Source organism: Topomyia yanbarensis, chromosome 2 (genome assembly GCF_030247195.1).
Source record: "Topomyia yanbarensis strain Yona2022 chromosome 2, ASM3024719v1, whole genome shotgun sequence".
NCBI classification, from domain to species: Eukaryota; Metazoa; Arthropoda; class Insecta; order Diptera; family Culicidae; genus Topomyia; species Topomyia yanbarensis.
Window position 1 is genome coordinate 373393013 of NC_080671.1, and position 20361 is coordinate 373413373.

Genomic DNA, 20361 nt, shown 5'->3' on the forward strand with positions numbered 1-20361 from the left:
AATAATAGGTACTGAAAAATGGGGTGATTTGAAAAGCTTTCGTTCGGTTAAAACCTTAAAATCTACCAACGAAATTTTACATCCAGACGAGTATGAACGCTGCTGTCGAATGTTTTGTTATTTTTATGACATTCGGCGCACTAACGTAAATCCAATTTTTCTTCAAATGCTCTACATAAACGTACTAATAATATTGTATCATTATGAAATGAATAAAAATTTGATTTTTAGGAAAAGTTGTGGGGTGTCGGTTTTACCCACAGTGTCGGTTTTACCCACAGTGTCGGTTTTTCCCACAATTCCCCTACCTAGTAAGAACGTCCTAAGCATCAAAATAAAAGAAATTATTTTCTTCTGTGCATGCGACTTATTTTCGAAGTTGAATTTAGAAAGTATAATATAATTAAATGATAATTGGAAAGCTTAGTTATTCTAAAGTGCCATTCGTTGGTTTTAACCACTTCCAGCCAATGGTTTGTTAATACAAACTAAAGTTTCCCGCAATTTTTTCTGCAAGACTTTTATATCCAGTGCAACTATTTACCATAGTAATGAAGAATATCGTATTTCCGTGCTCATTTTGTCGACAACTTTGAAGAAATTCAATATTCGTTGTAAGAGCTACCTTTGCTGAAAAAAGCCTTATGTGCAGCGTCGCATGATTCTTGGGCCCGAAAAAAAGACGTATGTGAAAGGTCCTATAATTTTCTAAAGCGCTTAAAACTAGATTAGGACTAAACATTTCATGTTTTTAACATTATTTACTTAAAGAGTATAGTCCTTAGGGACCATTCATAAATTACGTAACGCTTTTAGGGGGGAGGGGGTTCGAGAAGTTGTTACATATTGTGACATAGTCATAGGAGTAAGCTAGATCGTTACGTAACATGTTTTCAACGAAGAAAAATTTTTTTTCAAGGAATTTGTTACGTAATAGGGGAGGTGGGGATAACTAAATTTGTGACAATTTGTTACATGGGGGGAGGGGGGAGTCAATTTTGGGCAATTTTTGCGTTACGTAATTTATGAATGGTCCCTTAGCCCCTGGGCTTGGGTGATGAGCCTAATGGGCGCGTACTCTTGCTTGGTCGATAAGAGTGGGAGATCCCAGCGAGTGCTGGTTCATTGACCTCTGAATCTCATGACTAATAATCATTCGATCGAGTGTTTTGGCGGGCGGCTGATATGGATGTTTCTACTTTCAAATGGGGGAACATGCTGGTTCGGTTGTTCGGGGACTCATTTGATCTTGAGCATAGTGATCGAGTCATTCGATTCGGATCGATGGACTGCCATCTATAAGAGATGATCAGACTGAAGGTGGGTGTTTTTATCTCTTAAATCGCTCTGTCGCTCTGGCTCGTGAAGATGGCGAGTAACACTCGTTTATAACGAATCGGATTCGCTGTTTTCAGAAACAGAGATGACAATCTCTTATGCATGGAACCTTCTTTAAACATACTGTTCAGCCACTAGTTAATGCTCAACTAGATCAACTTAATAAACTGAAACACGTAGTTTTTGAAGAAATCCAATCCACGTGAACCACATCACCAAACACCTAAAAGTAGTTTAGATGCATGTAATATCTATTTCTGTGTTATCTATTATCTTATCTATTATATTATCTATTAATATCTATTTCTTTATCCCTCTCGCAGGAGGATTGACGGTATTGTAAACATCATCAGGCCACAATAGGCTAAATAGAATTATCTAAATATAAGGACCCTTCGCTCTTTTTGGTTTCTATTTGCACCAAGTGCTACTACTAGAGGTTAATTAGTTCTTATGTCAATAATCCACCAATCATTATGACGCAAGATTTTATTTATATAAGAAGCCCGCTTCAAGATGTTGATTACAATACGCCTCGATAGTGGTGTATCGAGGAGGCCGGGAGGGCTGATAGGAGCCTTTTTTCTGTTCTTTACCTTTCTTCTATTCACCCGCTCATAATCAACAATCAACTAGTAACAAATAGATAATTGAGAAAGGATGTGCTATGTGTGGTGGTTAGGTATTCAAGTATTAGTAGTATTTGAAGTACTAATGTATGTCTTTCATGTTATGATCATAACTTTAGCTGTATCTTGTACCTCCCTCTCGCAGGTTGATGGGATTGACGGTATTGTAAATATCATCAAGCCACAATATATTCAATAGAGTTATCTAAATATAAGGACCTTCGCTCTTTTTAGTTTTTATTTGCACCAAGTTCTACTACTAGAGGTTAATTAGTTCTCATGTTAATAATCCACCAAACATTATGACTACTGAGGATTTGATTTATATAAGAAGCCCGCTTCAAGATGTTGATTACAATACGCCTCGATAGTGGTGTGTCGAGGAGGCCGGGAGGGCTGATATGAGCCTTTTGTCTGTTCTATACCTTTCCTCTATTCACCAGCTCATAACCAACAATCAACCAGTAACAAATAGATAATTGAGAAAGGATGTGCTATGTGTGGTGATTGGCTATTCAAGTATTAGTAGTGTTTGAAGTACTAATGTATGTCTCATGTGATGATCATAATTTCAGCTGTATCTTGTACCTATCTAATCTATTACGTCTCTCATATATTGTCTTTTATTTCTTCTTTTCGAGTCCTATACTACCATTCTACACCCGCCTTCAGCTGAATCAACAACGATGGTGATAGTGAACGTCTTAACACTCACACATTCTCAAACGCGGTCTCAGCGGGAACCTACAAAAATGCCATCGTGCACGCGATTACGAATCGGTCACGTCCGAAAGTCTATCCTTGATCCTAGAAGCCTAGGTCCATGCCTTCAGCTGGACCAATTAAGAAAATACGCCCATACCTATTAGACAACACGTCTCATGGCGACATGACCGGGAACCCTATCGATATAAACGATCCCACTCTCTGCCAGAATTCAAACCGCGCACTGAAAATTTAATATCAGACTCACGGTTCGCGCAACCATTCAAGAACACACGTTACAAAATCACGTCAGCGCACAAACGTTAGAGCCCCTCGCGATTTTCCAAGCAACCTACGAACTCGCAAACATGATTACACCTCGGTGATAAGGTGAAAATCTCAGCACTCATAAACTTACCAACACGATCTCAAGTGTCAACCTACAAACTCCCGCGCTCGCGCCATCATGAATCGGGATCGTCCGGAAGTATCTATCCTCGGTACAAACAATCTAGGTCCTTGTTAATTATTAAAAAAATAATAAAATTGAAAAATAACTACCATATCCACTAGACAAAACGTTCCATGGCGACATGACCGGAAACTCTAGTGATATGGGGTAACTCTCTCCCTGTCAGAATGTGATCCGTACACCGGAAGCTAAAGATCAGAATGACGGAATATATAAATCGCCGCAGGGTTTCAAAATCGAATTTATACACGCGAAGTCACATACACGCGAGCACATGGGACAAACACGTCAACATACGAACGCTTAAGCCCTTCGCGATCATCTACGCACACCTATGCCTGCGATCGCGTAAACTTGATAACACTGCGGCAATTGTGTGAACGTTTTAGTACTTACGAAGTTACAAACGCGATCTCAAACGCCAACCCGCAAATGCGCGGTCACGTCCGGAAATCTTTAACCTTTATTCTAGCAATTTAGGTCCATACATTCAGTTGGACCAATCAAAAAAAAATAAAGCTCATATCCACTAGACCACGCGTTCTACGACGACATGATTGGGATCTCTAATGATATGTAAGAACCCACTTTCTTTTGGAATCTGAACCGTACACAAAAAATTAAGTATCAGATTCACGGTCCGCGCGCGATCATTCTAGAACACACGCGAATATGCGAAAGGCACACGGTTATGAATTAGAATTTATGCACGCGAAGTTACACGTTAGCACACGCGACATACAAACGCACACGCGATCGAGCACATTAACGTACAAATATTCGAGCCCTTCGCAATGATAGACGCGATCGCGAGTCCCTACGCCCGCACATGCCTGAACCGTACAATGAATATCACATTCAGAATCACGGCCCGCTACAATTGGCCTATTGCAGTGTTTTATTGGGCGACATTGCCTGTCTCGTCTGCAAATTGTAGTATGTGATTCTGACGGGGAGCCCTTCCGAGAACCTAGCTCTACAGCTCCAGTAGGACAACTCTCGATAAAAAAACTAGCTGTATCTTGTACCTGTTTTATTTATTGCGTCTCTCATATATTGTCTTTTATCTCTTCTTTTCGAATCCTATACTGCCATTCTACTCTCGCCTTCAGCTGGGTCAGCAAAGATGGTGATAGCCAACATCTTAACACTCACACATTCTCAAACGCGGTCTCAAGCGGGAACCTACAAAAATGCCCTCGCGCGCTATTACGAATCGGTCACGTCCGGAGGTCTACCCTTGATCCCAGAAGCCTGGGTCCATGCCTTCAGCTGGACCAATTGGGCGGCACGTCTCATGGCGACATAACCGGGAAGCTTATCGATATAAGGGATCCCACTCTCTGCCAGAATTCTGGCCGCACACCGAAAATTTAATATCAGACTCATGGTTCGCGCGACCATTCAAGAACACACAACACACGCAAATATGTTAGAAAATCACGTTAGAACCCCTCGCGATTTTCTAAACAACCTACGCCCACCAACTCGCAAGCATGATTATACCCCGGTGATAAGGTTAACGTCTCAGCGCTCATAAACTTACCAACGCGATCTCAAGCGTTAATCTACAAACTCCCGCGTTCGCGCCATCATGAATCGGAATCGTCCGGAAGTCTCTATCCTCGGTACCAACAGTCTAGGTCCATGTTAATTTAAAAAAAAATAAATAAAATTGAAGAATTAAAAAAAATTGCTCCCATATCCATTTGACAAAACGTTCCATGGTGACATGACCGGGAACTCTAGTGATATGGGATAACTCACTCCCTGTCAGAATGTGATCCGTACACCAAACTAAATATCAGAATGACGGTCCGCGAATATATGAATGGCCGCAGGGTTTCAAAATCGAATTTATACACGCGAAGTCACATACACGCGAGCACACGCGACAAACACGTCAACATACGAACGCTTAAGCCCTTCGCGATCATCTACGCACACCTATGCCCGCTATCGCGCAAACTTGATAACACTCCGGTAATTATGTGAACGTTTTAGGACTTACGAAGTTACGAACGCGAATCCGCAAACGCGCGCGATCATGAATCGGTCACGTCCGGAAATCTTTAGCCTTCATTCTAGTAATTTAGGTCCATACATTCAGTTGGACCAATCAAAAAAATAAAGCTCATATCCACTAGACCACACGCTCTACGGCGACATCGCCGGGAATTCGTGATATGGAAGATCTCACTTTCATTTAGCATCTGAGCCGTACACCAAATATAAAGTATTAGATTCACGGTCCGCGCACGATTATCCAAAGAACACACGCGAATATGCAAAATGCACACGGTTATAAAATAGATTTTATATACGCGAGGTTACATACACGTTAGCACACGCGACAGACAAACGCACACGCGATCGAACACGTTAACGTACAAATGCTCGAACCCTTCGCGATGATACATGCGATCGCGAGTCCCTACGTCCGCACATACCTGAACCGTACAATGAATATCACATTCAGAATCACGGCCCGCAACAATTGGCCTAATGCAGTGTTTTATTGGGAGATATTGCCTGTCTCGTCTGCAAATTGTAGTATGTGATTCTGACGGGGAGCCCTTCCGAGAACCTAGCTCTACAGCTCCAGTAGGACAACTCTCGAAAAAAAAAAGAAAAAAGAGTATAGTCCTTAGACTATATTGGCATTATTGTTCCATCAAAACACATATTTGTTCTCTAATAGAGATTTGTTTTAGGTCCATGAAACTTCAGCCTCGTTTTTCTCAGTTTGAGCTCAATGTCCCTTAGGACCTTTTGAATAAGTACTCTTGAATTATCAACTATCCAACATGTTACAGCTCTAAGTTCAGAAACATATCGGCTACAAGTTGACAAAATTGTTCTCACACGCTATGGAACGAAACATATGACGAAGAAAAGCTATTTTACTGCAATCATACAGGGTGTTTGGTTCATGGTTAAGAATCTCTCGGGGGGTGATAGATTGCCATATTTGGAGAAAAAAATTGTTCTACACATACCACCAAATCTCAACCGTTACAGAGTTATTGAACTTTTTGTGTAAAAAACTTATTTGTCTTAAAATACCTCTAACTTTAAAAGTGTACTTTGTATTTTAAATATTTCAATTCCATTCGAAAGATGAGAAAATTTCCTATTTAATGGTGTTCCCATATCTTTTAAGTAATTAGTTTTAATTACCTTTTAGCTGTAAAGTAGTTAAAAGTTAGTGTTTTTGAGGAGGTTTTTGCTAATTTTCTCGAAATAATGAAGTATGATTATAGCAATATCCATTATCCAAAAGTTGGGTTTTAGCACGATTTATCATTTGTTCTTGGACGTGATATTTCTATCTCTTCTCATTTCTTTGTAATTTCATTACTATACTTTTCCTGTAACCGACTTGCAAGTGCTTAAAAGACTCTAATCTAAAAAATATGCTTTATATCGTTATTTACAAGATTTCATTGGAAAGCTGAGAAAATGTGCTATCAGAGTATGTACAAATATCTTTTAGTTAAGTGTACTAAATGATTTTTTACTAACGAAATAACTCAAAATTTGTGTTTTTTGGAGAGTTTTTTAATTATTCTAATTATTAATCAACAAAATTTATCGTTACTATTGTTCATTTGATGCCCCTTAATGTTTTCTATAACTTTTTATTTGACACTTTGTCTAAAGCTCTTTTCATTTTGCTGCTATTTAATAGTTAACACAGCATGAGCTCGCCACAAATGTAGTGGGTTCGAAATCGTTATTTTTCCACATGAAACGATATGATAAAAACGATTTTGCGTCGAAACCAAAAGAGATAATAGAATGGAGTCAAAGAAAGAACTGTAGAACTTGCTGAGATACATTATTTCCATGATAATAATGGTGATGTTTATTTTTTACTATTTAAAGAAAATTAATGAAAATGCTAATAATAGCACTAACTTTAAACTAATTTACTTTAAAAAGAATACTAAATTCACTTAACTGAAAGGTATTAATGCATTTTTCACTGTAAAATTTTCATGGCTATCGAATAAAAAGAAAAAAAGTACAATAAGTGCCATAATTTTTCAATTAGAGCTGGTACTAGTGAAAATGAGATAAAAATATCCAAGTTGAATAACCCAAAATCATGAAAATAAGAAAAGATAAGTGTATCATGTCAAAGAACGAATTAAGCAGTTCATCAAGACTAACAATCTGAATTATTAAAATGGTGAGGTTAACTATTAGGATTTTCAAGAAATGAACGAAAAATCGTCTGAAATTGTTTAATTTTCAATAAATTACTTTGAAAAGGCTATTTAAACTCATTAACTGAAACATGTGAGGGCATCACTCAATGCGAAATTTTCTCACCTTTCGAATGAAACTAAAACATTTAAAATACAAAGTATACTTTTAAAGTTAGAGGTATTTTAAGACAAATAAGTTTTTTACACTAAAAGTTCAATAACTCTGTAACGGTTGAGATTTGATGGTATGTGTAGAACAATTTTTTTCTCCAAATATGGCAGTCTATCACCCCCCGAGAGATTCTTAACCATGAACCAAACACCCTGTATATCGGAATGAAAAATAATTCACCATATTGTCTAATTTACTTATTTTCTTTAACTTGAATTTGTTGTTTTTTAACATTGTCGTGCATCGCAGTTCAGAACACAGTCATATAAATGACAGCATTGTTTGGGAAAAGCTTACCAAATATTTTAGGCCGGTTTTAACACGGGGGTAATAAAACCAACAACAATTTGCAATATGCTTGAAAGAGAAATGTATTTTGGACTGTTTTCTTTTTTCTGCGAGACATTGTTTATGAAGGGCCCTCAAACAACCAATATTCCATAACAAAATATCACGTAACAACGATAATAGAGCAGTAGGATTAAGGCCAAGTTCCCTCCGGGTCGTGCAAAACTGAGAAGCATCATCAATTTGGGTACAACGAATAGAAGTTCATCCCAAGCGTAAAAGTTGAGTAAAAAATTACGGCACATCCAAAGGCAATTGTGATGTTTTGTGGTTATTCTGTGTAGAGCGTGAGTTATACTGAATTCACAGTGGACCACACAATGTCCAAATGACCGTCATAGTTATATTGGAATATGCCAGTATGGGGGCCGTAATGTTCTAATGCAGCGGTTCTCAACCTATTTCGTTCCACGGACCCCTTCGTAATCACTCAGGGTTGTTGCGGACCCCAACAGCTTAACATCCATTTTGTGCACTATCCCAAGATTATTTTCAGTCTGTTGCAAAAAAGCTCCTTCCGAGATAAATAATCTTCTTCTCGGTCCCCTGGTAACTACTTCACGGCCCCCTGGAGTCCGCGGACCCAAGGTTGAGAATCGCTGTTCTAGCGGATATTTGTTCAAATGGCAAAAGTATTTTTTTTGGATGTCTGTGCTCTATGACTTAATCGTAATATTTAAAAATTTTAACAAAACAAAACAATCATTAAAACATACTAGAACAGGAATAATAACTGGTAGAATAGTTGCAGGGAAATTAGTATCGTGGACATTACGGTTACCAGCGCTCTCTGATTTGCTTAATAGTCGATTGATTCCATTCAGACTTAGGGGACTCAAGAGGAGAACCGAAAAAAGACAGAAGCGGAAGCAATGCAAAGTTTTAATTGTATCACTGACAACTTAGCACGCGTTTACAGGAGCAGGATATATTGGACTAATCAAAATAGAAGACTTGACGTTACATACTTCGAGACAAACAAGTGTAAATTTTAGTCCTCCTCCCGTGGACCGGTGTTTACTTGGCAGACAGTTGCCATTTCGTCCGATTTCATTTTATTTCCGTATCTATAATAAATACTGCAGCAGCCCCTTAACCCTTTCATGCCCAACTTTTTTCTAGTGCTTGTAGGGTTTCAAAACTATTTTTTCTTGAAAACGGTGAGATCAAGAAACACGAAAAGTATTTTCATAAAGATAGGTGCTTCCCTTGCAGTGCTAGAAACTGTTCAATTTTTATCTTCAAATGCTCAATACAATTCTCCAAGAATATTTACAATAGTCCAATTACATGTAAAACGTAGCCAACGACAGTCTAAATTGATGAGTTTTATCAGTTTTTAATAATATCGCACCATAACGAAGACATATGAAAAAATCATTTACCGTTGTAAACGTAAACTGTCCCTGGCAGCACTGCTCTATCGGAGTCCAATCAGCCTAATTGCAATAACTTCAGTTCTAGAGTTGATCCTTGTAACTGTTATTACTCAAATGGAAGGCAATAGTCACATTCATTAGCCTTGCTTGTTTTTGTGAGCAAATCTTGCCTCAATCAAAAGTTATAGTTATTTAAAAACGTTGTTGTCCACAAACAACATGGGCATGAATGGGTTAAAAGGAACATCGTTCCACTGGGTGCTCGATGCAGTTATTTTCTTTGTATTCTAACTCTATAATCTTTATGGTGCCGGTTACTTTCACGTATATTTTTTGTCTTTTTTGTCATCAGCGTCTTCGCGAATAGTTTTTCTTTCTTCTTGTGTTGCCTTTTTTGTCGCTGAGAACTGATGTGTCCAGGGGGCTGCCTTTTGGTGTGGGGATGAGAGACGGGCTTAATAAAAAAAGAAAAAAAAATGTCCTAAGCTATAAATTGCAGTCCTATTAGAACACTAAAAAAACGAATCTAAGTTGTTTAAAAAAAGCTTTTTACGTGCTGAAACTTCAATCATTCTCCAAGAAGCTTAAAATACATATTGTGAAGCGTATCATACTACTTATCTGATTTATTTTGCGGAGCGGGAACGACGGTTACATCTTTCCGAAAAAAGATGCATGCATTGGAAACACACAAATAATGCATCTCAATATTGCGAGTTTGTAGTTCAAAGTATAAAACGTAAGTTAGCTCGGAGTCGAGGCCTTCCGTTAAGTAAGTGCCACATCAACAATTTTTAATATCCCAAGTTCCATTTAAGATAGTCTTCGCCCGCAATGGTGACTCTCAGGTCAGAAAGTCGCTTGGACTGGGACAATTTTTATTCCCAAACATTGTTTCTCAAGTAATCTGTGTGGGAATGAGAGTCATCAGTCTGCGATCTATGAAGTATGACGTACGCAACGCATAGCAAAGTATAAAACGTGATTTTACAACTATTTTTACCATACTTTTTGAACAAAAACCATTGCTGTTGATGAATAAAACTTCAAAGAAAATTAATAGCTTTGAAATTGAATATTAGTTACGGTAAACTCCCGCGAAAAGAAGCATTTAAAATTGTATTTTTTCGTCAATTTGTAGTTATATATCGAATTGTATTATATTATCATCTGACTAAAAAGTATTTTGCAATATTGAAACAGCACAAATGAAACGTATACAGTTTACGAGCTGCATTGGTTTACCTTCCTAGCAGCATGCGATCCGGTCGCGAATCGCATAACTACAGCGAGATTTTGCAAGACACTAATACCGAATCATGTTCTTCTCTGTCCGTTCCGTTTCTTCCAGGCTTTGGTCCCGCAGTGAAGCAGAGTGCAAAAACAAAAACAACAGCAAAAAAAAGTGAGTGAGATTCCCGTTAGGTCCACCGCCGTGTGTGCCATCGGAGAAGCGACGACCACCGTCGTCCGTTCCGTGTACAACAGTGCAGTGCCATCCAGTGTTCCGAGAGCCGATTATGCCCTTTGGCTGCCATTCTGCGAGATGTTGTGAGTGGTCTCGAGGAACCGATTTACCAACACCAACACGGGCGTTCCGTGCCAGCGAAACCAACACCAACCAGTCAGTGCTTGGTTCGGGCAACCGGAGAGTGAATGAGTGAACAGCATCATTGTCGGTAGCAGCGGAGAGCATAAAGTGATGGATTAACACATAAAAGGTGCTAAAAATTCTTGGAAAACGCAAAGCGGGTTTTCCACCAAAGGGCACGACGGTGAAAGAGAAAATGGTCCCAGTGACGAACGGTCGTCGACTTCTTCGTGTCACCAGCAGCGTCAAGAACCGAAGAAATTAGCGTTGTTTAGCCAACCGTGACACAAAGAGCAAGACAGATTGTTGAAGGTGTGAAAGGATATTATATTTCCCTCGAGGGGCATAAACGGGATTCATCTAGCGAGCTGGTATCAACTCGCGGTCGGTTCGATTCGGTATCCGGGACAAAGGTGCCCCGGCGGAAGGCCAATTTGGCAAGTTTATGTGTGTGAAAGTGACACTCACAAACCGTCGGTCGGTCGTCGTCATCGTCGGTTATATTCTGATTCAACGATGAGAGTGGTCCCCGCTCTGTGGATTGAACAGTGAATGAAAAAGCACAAGTAGAAGAAGAGAAAATGATAGTACTACTAGCGCTACCTATACTAATATATGGTGATGAGAAGTAACCTCAAAAGAAAGTTGATTTTTGTTGTTATTGCCGTTGTTGTTGTGCGGTGTTGTGTCCAACTCGACTGCTCGCTTCGCGACTTTGGTTTCACGGTATAGGATTACTTTTCTGACAGCGATACAGAAGGCCGTTTTTCATCGAGGAACACCACCCCAAAATTGGAGCCAGAGCTAGAACGTAGCGTTCGAAATTATGTAATCCTTCGGCATGGATTTCGCGATGCCGTGATTGATGAGCGAACGCAATTCGCCATTCAGTTGGCGCTCTCTAATAGATGCAAGCCGCCAACATTTTAGAACCAGTACCACTAGCAGTAGCAACGATGGAGATTCAACGATCGGAACAGGTATTTCAGTTTTTTTCTGGTAAATTTAGGTCACTCATCCCTTCTCTTTTTCGTATGCCGCGTGTATGGTGTATAGTCGTTTTTTTTTATTTTAAATTTGCCTTTAGTGCCGACATTCGCTGTTTTTTTTTCGTTACCCGTTGGTGTTGTCCGCCAGGCGAAAGCGAATAAGTCGTTTGGGAATCGCCGTGTATGTATGGTTAGATATTTCCAGGTATTGAATCCAACGGCCGCCAGGACAATCACGTACCCGTACGCGTACGGGGAAAAGTTGCGCCAGGGCTTTCGAAAGGCACGCGAGAGCAACGATGACGGTGATGAACAACAAAGAGTGCCGGCAAAGTTTACGTACAAACTTTTTAATTTGTTTGGTTATGAATACGTATAATGGATTTCTCGAGAACGGCAAGGTGAAACAGTTCGTCGGTTGATCCGCGAAATTGAATTGACGAGGCTGCTTGATTGGTTCGTCAGATGTATTTCATCCCAAAACATTGATTGAAAGCCGTAACTCGATGCATTGCACACAAATCTATAGCTTTTTGGAATTGGGTTTTGCTTTGTTTGCGATGGGAAGCAAGAAAACTTTATAATTGGCTGTATTCAATATTTGCCAAGAGCGCTCAGAACGAGAGAGATATTGAATATGGAATATTCTTCGTGTTCGAAAGCACGTCACCACAATAACTTCTGTATCTACAACAATGGATGCACATCCATTTGCTAGCAATTTCTGATATTCTATTCTATTTTAGTGACATATGTGCTCCAAGCTATTCCGTTGATTGTTTTACTGTTCTATTAATTGATTTTTTACTTTTGTAGTAGAGAGTGATGCACATATCGGTGAGGTATAGTTATTTAAATTAGGGTTGTTGCAATTCTCATATTTATTTCCACTATCTTCAGATGGAGATATTTAAATATACCCAAATGTGCAAAGCAAAACTAACCGTTTTACTACAATGGCTTGATCTTACAATAGCCATGGACTAGGTAGATCTTGGCAATATTTGCGCCAAATATATAAAAAACTTTAAAAGTGACGGTGGGGAGTTGTGAACTCCGCTAAGCTATAAGTGATAAAAATGTGGTAACTACTGTTAAATGTTTCTATTGTCATGACGTTCTCATTAGCAATTTTATCCGAAGAACAGGATTCTACCACAATTTTAGTCACCCGGTGCCGCAGCTACGAATTCAGGTGGTTTGGCGTGAATCAATTGTCACCTATCTATTGCGAATCAGTCCACTTTTCGAACTCATCTTTAGCTTCGAAATATCTTAAAATTTATCGTCTATAATAGGCCTAATAAAAATAAATCACCGCAATATTCCATTTCTCCTACTTTTTCACAACTCCCCACCAAACTAAAAATGCCGATTGCACGCAATTCACGCAATCTGCCACATCTCAAATAAGATATTGATTATTTTAAATTGCTTCAGACTGTGGATGTATTAAGGAGTCCTTTATAAATATCAGTCCAAGTATTGAAAATCGACCAATGTTTATGGTAGTTATGTCCCGCGGGATTCAAATATCATGTTCATTATACCCATTTCTGTGTTCCCAATGGTCGATTACACGAGTTTGCTATCTTCTAGTTAGTGTACAATTCTTGCAGGCGATGAAATGTTTAGTGCTCTGATCATCCATGGTTACACTAGCACAAATTAATCTTCAGCGTAAAAGTACAACTATGAATATATCTCACCTTGCACAGAAAGGAAAAGCTTCCAGAGGTTTGGTTCAAAGACTATATTTCCATAAAGGAAGCTTCTATGTTGGAAAGCTATGTAGCTCAATCTTCGCATATGTGTACTTACGAATGATGCTATTGACGCATGTCTTATATTCAAGTTCACCACTTGCGATATGATAGGACAGTTAACAACATAAACAGAAAATACGTCCATTGCTCGGCTTATTAACCCTCAAAAAGGCAACCGGGTCCCAGAGGCCCGGCACGTTACAATTTTTTAGTTACAAAAAAATGTGTATGTGGGCATGGAAATTTTGATAAGTAGCTTTGAAATCTATAACAAAAATAAAGAATTGTGAAATTTTCATCTATGGAGTGATGCGCAGCTATGTTTGAATTTTTTACATGCAAAAAAAGGCAAGCCGGGCCTGGCACGCCCGGTGTGCATGCAATATTTACTAGGAATACCACGGGTTTTATACATTAATATTAATCTGAAAAAACATTTTGATGAGTTCAGCTTCATATTAGCAGGAATTTTTTCATGTTTTTATTGATTTTATCTTTTTTACCTTTTCTTATAAGAAAAAAAATCTTGAAAGTTTGAGCGAATTCTATACATTTCTTTTATAGGAAATGTAAAAATAGCATACGATAATGACGTGTGTCATATTTTTTTGGGTAAATACTTTTATTTCACCCACTGTAGTCTACTTGACAATTATTTGGATACAACATAACCTAACTCTGTCGTTATTGTTTATTTTTGTTGTCTATTCTTTGTGTTATAGTTGTCGTAATTATTCAAATTGTAGGATCTAAAAGCAACAAAAAGTTGAAATGGCTATAAGACGATATGCACATGCTTTCAGTCGTCTCAAAGAATCTGAAATAATGGAAGAAATTCGAGCAAATTCAACAGACGATTCCGAAACTGATTTGCAAAGCGAGGAAGAATGTGTGTATGATATTGCTTCCGTCGATGAATCTGATGCAGACTCGGAAGAAAAATCTGAATATGCACTCCGGTTATGCATCAGAAGAAATTAATAGCAACCCAGAAACATTTATTAGTCGTGTTCAAACGAAATGGAGCTCAGAACCAATCGACATTCGACGTGATCTTCCGAGTACTCACCTTTTGGAAAAAAATTTGACCTTTTTACATCCATCGCCTTATACGCTGAAATCGGGATTTGCTGCATGTTCGTACTCATCATCCTGTAATTCCGGAACCGGAAGTCGAATCAATTAGAAATTCAACAGTAGCCAATGGGAACGCTGTACCTTTCATTTGAAACCAAGTTTTGTAAAAATCTGTAAAGAATTCGCTGAGAAATAGGTATGACTTTATCTTAGGAACTTGGTAAGTTCCCCCGGGGCATCAAGAACCGCCATAGTTGGCCAATGTGGTCGAAATGCCTTCGGTTGGTCATTAATGATCTAGACATGCAAAGCCAAGTAATGTTGTACATATTTTAATATATATTGCATCATTTGGACATCATGGTGGTATCAGTTTCTATGGAAATTTGCCGTGTGATTGTACTCTTCAACACGTAACTCCAGAACTGAAAGTCGGATCAACAAAAAAAAATCAATGGCGACCGATGGGAAGGCTGTATCTTTCATTTGAGACTAAATTTGTACAAATCGGTCCAGCCACCTCTGAGAAAAATCGGTGAGATTGTTTGCCACATACATACATCCATACATACATACAAACATACGCACACATACAGATATTTTACGATCTCAACGAACTGAGTCGAATGGTATAAGAGATTTGGCCCTGCGGGTCTCGGTTAAAAAGTCGAAATTTCGACCGATTGCATAACCTATGAGAACGGCAAAAAGGAGCTTGAATTTAGACGGGCCTGAGAGGCCCGGCTTGCCCTTTAATGTTAGGATTTTAGCTTGCCTTCACAAGGGTTAACCGCATAATGCATTCTCTGGTGATTTCAGAAGGGTTGTATCGTACTGTGACCGAAATGGGCTTACACTCAAAATCCACAGTGATGCAACTGTCCATCACATGATTTAGGGCAGTTCGCACATCAATTTGAGAGGCACTAAATTAATCGAATACTTAAACGATACAAATCTGCATGTACTTGATAGAGAAAATCGCCCAACAGTTGCACGGACTGACTGGGAAGAGGTGTTAGATGTAACGCTCTACCCTTGCCGTGTTGCGCTTGAGTCGGCAAACGAATTTGAGCCGTCGTTATTTAATCATAAATGAAGATTTTTTTTAATAGATCCAATCTGCAAAAGAGAGCCTCTCTTTGTTTACATTCTCTTCCGCGAATTACTCGCTCATCTTTCTGATTTCCCGTCAACTGTACGCATAATAAGCTAGTAAAAACCTTTGTCTTTCGAAACATACTGATAAATGTTTAAAAAGTTTTATGGTTTCGCGTCAATAATCGAAAGAGAAAGCGAAAAAAGAGGGTTCTCATTTGCAGATTGGACCTAATGAAAAAAACTCTTCAAATACTTTGTCTTTGTTCATTTAAGCGTCTACCTGGATATCGTTACAAATCGTAACCCCAAATCTAAGAGCAGGGATCCCTCCCAAGAGAGCTTGGCAACTAGATTTTACGGGCGCTTCCAGCGATTTAAATTCCAAATGACTAAATGCGGTCATGGATAAAAAAAACTCGTGGTAGCAGCATACAAGAGGTATTTGTGCTTTTAGAGGAAACCCTTGCTAGACTGAAAAGGCTATGTGGATACTCGCCTGATAAAGATGAATAACTCAATTGTCTTTTCGACACACTTCCTTGGTTATACAAAACCATGACCGAAGACTTCCCCTGAGTTCTTTTCAGCTAGTTCCGATTCTTGCGCATTTTCTCGTAGAGTTATGACAAACGAATCGATCAATTTGCTTCGTTTCTAAGGGAAATGTGGATCAGGCACATGATTCGCTCTTGAGCTGCATCCGAACATGTCAACCATTGACGTAGCGTGGAAATTGCAAACTCAATTATCACATGGCTTAGTCTATTTCCAACCAAGTAAAGTTCCACAAAAACAACAGGTAATGCCATCAATGAGGAAACTACTATCAATGAAGCAGCGTTCACGCTCGTCATCCGTAAGGGAAAACAGTTAGTCTGATCACGAACATCAAGGCAATAACTACGATGATGACACTGACGTATGCAACGACGAGAGAGATATGAATGACCCCCAAGATCAGAGCTCAAAAAAATTGACATCCCTGCGTGAACTTGAAAGGAAACGAAATTCAATTCATGCCCGCTGCGATGAATGAAATATTTGGTTCGTTTCCCTCGTCATTCGTTGTCCCGACGCAGCGCATTCAAGTTCGGACATGTTCGGTTTCAGAAGCAAACTAAATTTTGTTTCTATGCTCTGAGAGGGACTATTAAGCAAAAGTGCACCAGATATACATTACGCAGGTTACTTATGCTCGAAAATGCAGAAGATGCCAACTTTAGCCTTCAAACCATCCACATAATAACAAATGAATGTTTTGGTTTATGAAGGAATTTATATTTCCTCTGCACTCAATCATTCGATTCTGCATGAAGTTTAAGTCAGTTTGGAAGTAAATGAATGGGAGGGGTGAATCTGAATGTTGATTTCGGTAAATACAATCCGAAATGGATAACTGATTTTGAAATTTCGCAGCACTGCCAAAGATACAGTTGGCGTGGAGGCAAATGTTTTCTCGCCACGGAAAAACATCTCCGAGCAAGTCGCGCTTACGGGATCGGATAAACTTTCACTATTAACGCTTGTTATTTTCGTCTTTTGCATCTTATAATATATAAAGGATCATAGGCTCCATGAAGCTAGTTCCTTGAGCCTTGTAAAATAAACTAAATAAATCTATTTAAAATTTAAAAAATAATAGAAATACTGCAAATATTCTAAATTTTATTAAAAATGGAAACCTATATTTGGACATAAGTATGTACAACAATGATCAAATTTATCAACTGTTTGTCCAATTCGTATAACTAACTGCAACTTTATTTACGCTGAGATCCGATGATGTCGAAACTCTGAGAGCAAGAACATATGTAGCTAACTAATTCAAGGGAATGGATTCAGATGAAATGGATTCAAGGGAATTAAGAAATTCGGAGGCTTTGTACGCAACTCACCTGGGTTCGACTCCTAACCCCGCACATAGGGTGGGAGATTTTTTCAATAAAATTTTTCTAACCCGATAAAAGAGGCAAATGATCCTAAGGTTAAAACCTCTATAATCCAAATTAAAAAATAATGAGATTAGAGCAGGTAGAAGAATTTGGGAGTACTGGCTCCGCAGATCAGTTACACCAAAGGATTAATGTGCCTAGGACTTATATATTTTAAGAACTCGCAAAAATTATCTGGGAATGCCTTTATTCTTTTATATAAGATCACGCCACAAATGTGATGTCGGGATTTATGGAATGAGAATTTAAGAACTAAATTCTTTCATGATTTATTTCCTCATTACCTTAAAACACTAGGATATAAGAAGACTTTCATATCTCAAATTTTTAAGATTTAAAACCTCCAGAACGAATTGGACCATTGGCTATGGCATTGGCTAATGTTAGTTTTGTAAAAAGTACATGCTTATTACTTTTTACAAAACTAACATTTCCAGTCATAACAGTGTATTGGCTCAAGTTATATTGAAGTTTTTGATTTCTATGTAAAAATGTCTGCGGAATATAATAGCATAAGAGTTTTCAAAATACAAATACATGTATTGTGCAACAAAATGCATTTTTCCTTTAAGCTGAAATCATTGCATATTTGGTAACACTGTAACCAAAAATTACTATTTTTTCAAGATTTCCTGACCAATTTCCTTTAAAATGCTTCTCATCGATTGTTGCTACACCAAATTAAGTCATAGATATGCATAAAAGTTTTTAATTGATGCTTTATTTGCATTGCAAATTTTTCATGCGCTATCATGACAGGTCAGACAAATTTTGTCATCAATGCGCCACCATGCCACTAAAAATTGTTTTTTAAACTATGGTTTGTTTGAAATATGGAAAAAGTTTCAGTATATTTTGCCTTCAAATTTTCGAGAAAAAACAATTTCAAAAGTTTTGAACTAAATTGGACAAATTTTGTCTGGTAACCCTAATTTCTTACAAAACTCGCGCCCTCAGTGAAGTGTAGAAGGACAATACCGTGTGGATTTGTTCTGTTTGGTTCGGAACTCTATAACTACCTGGAACTTGTGTTCATACATAATGAATTTTCCATTATCAATTGATCCTGGCAGACTAAAAAATTGGCGTCTTCAGCTATGCATTTCATCACCGGACCACCTGGAATGTTCGCGTCTTCACCGAAGTTGTTTTGAAGGCGGATACTTTGATGATAGTGATGTATTTGGTTCGAAACTCTGTCATTACGTGGCTAGTAAGATATTAAGTTGTTATGTTTAACTCAAAGTTCGTGTCTTCAGCAATGTTGTTCATCAGGTCGTGGCCACGTGCACTACAATTATATGTGCGCTACTGTATATGTAAAAAAGGGAGATCGGGGCTAGTTGGCGGTGTTTTCAGTTTTCAATTTTTACTGCTTTGATGTAATTAGATCTTGCAAAATAGAACACGCGGAATGGAAGGGCAGACTGTTGGCAACATCTCTGTTTTTTTAAAGTGTTTGATGTATTGTCTCCATTTTTAGAGACAAAAATATGTGACGCGGAAAACCCGCCAACTTACCTCGGCCCCGGGGTAAGTTGGCGGTATGTGATGATACGCCAAAAATTAAGCAATCAAATGGAAATTCAATTACTTCAAGGGTCCTTCTGGAACGTGCTGAATGTCTTTTCGAGAAAACTGTGTATTAACCGACATTTGCTATTACATTTCAGATTCAATACCCCAGCATTTTGACTTTGACGCATACCTCAAAGCAAATTTTCGAAATTCTTCATTCAATTGGCCAGAATAAATGTCTCCTACATTGGCGAGATACAAAAGAAAAAGATTTTCTTACTTTGGAGTGAATTCCGGAAATAAAATTTTTGATGACATTTTTACACTGTAAATAGTACTTGCCCCGCGTGCAGCACCACCAACTTACCCCAACCGCATATTTTATTAAAAACTATTAAAAAAATAACTTGTTTGTGGATAGTTGTAATATTTATACGGATACTGAAAGCTCTTTTCACGCGCTCTCGAAAAATATAATCATTCAGGAAGTAGTTTGAAAATCACGCTAAATAACGCAAAGTATTTAAAATTTAGAAAATTTACCTGGTATGCTCGGAAACACCATATCACCCACAACTTCCACCAAACAAATTGTTTTGCAATAAAACCACATTGGATAACGGGTTTCACATAACTTGCGGTACACAAGAAGGCCTAATAGAAACAGAAAAAAGGGATTCCGCCAACTTACCCCAACCGCCAACTAGCCCCGGGCTCCCCTACTGCCGTTCACAACTTAATTTGTCTAGTGAAACTCGTGCCTTTGGGTAAGTAAAATAGAAAGACATTGTTATATTGTACACGTAAATTTTAAGGCTTTTGGTGATATTCAAAGGGGAAAACATATAGAAATTGTAAGTTAAGTGAAAGCAATTATGTGAAAAAATCCCCCCTAGAGGCAGGATTCGAACCGGCAACCTTTAGGATTCGGTCCACTGCACAAACCCTTATGCTAACTCTGAGATATAATGACGTCCCAGAAAGCAAACATGATTATCGCATTCTTTTGGGAATTCATCATATCCCAGGAATAAAATAACGGGTTTGTGTATTGGGCCTGAGTCCCAAGGGTTGCAGGTTAAAATCCTGCCTCCGGGGGACTTTTTCACA

At 38.5% G+C, this 20361-nt stretch overlaps 1 protein-coding gene across 1 annotated transcript in view; it reads left to right on the plus strand.

Annotated features, from left to right (window-relative positions):
• LOC131684570 (latrophilin Cirl) overlaps positions 1 to 20361 on the plus strand; it is an 83991-nt gene that overhangs the window by 10615 nt on the left and 53015 nt on the right. Inside the window, exon 2 of the mRNA XM_058967569.1 lies at positions 10609 to 11828. The gene's annotated coding sequence lies outside the window, so the exon portion shown is untranslated. The remainder of the gene's footprint in view (positions 1 to 10608; positions 11829 to 20361) is intronic.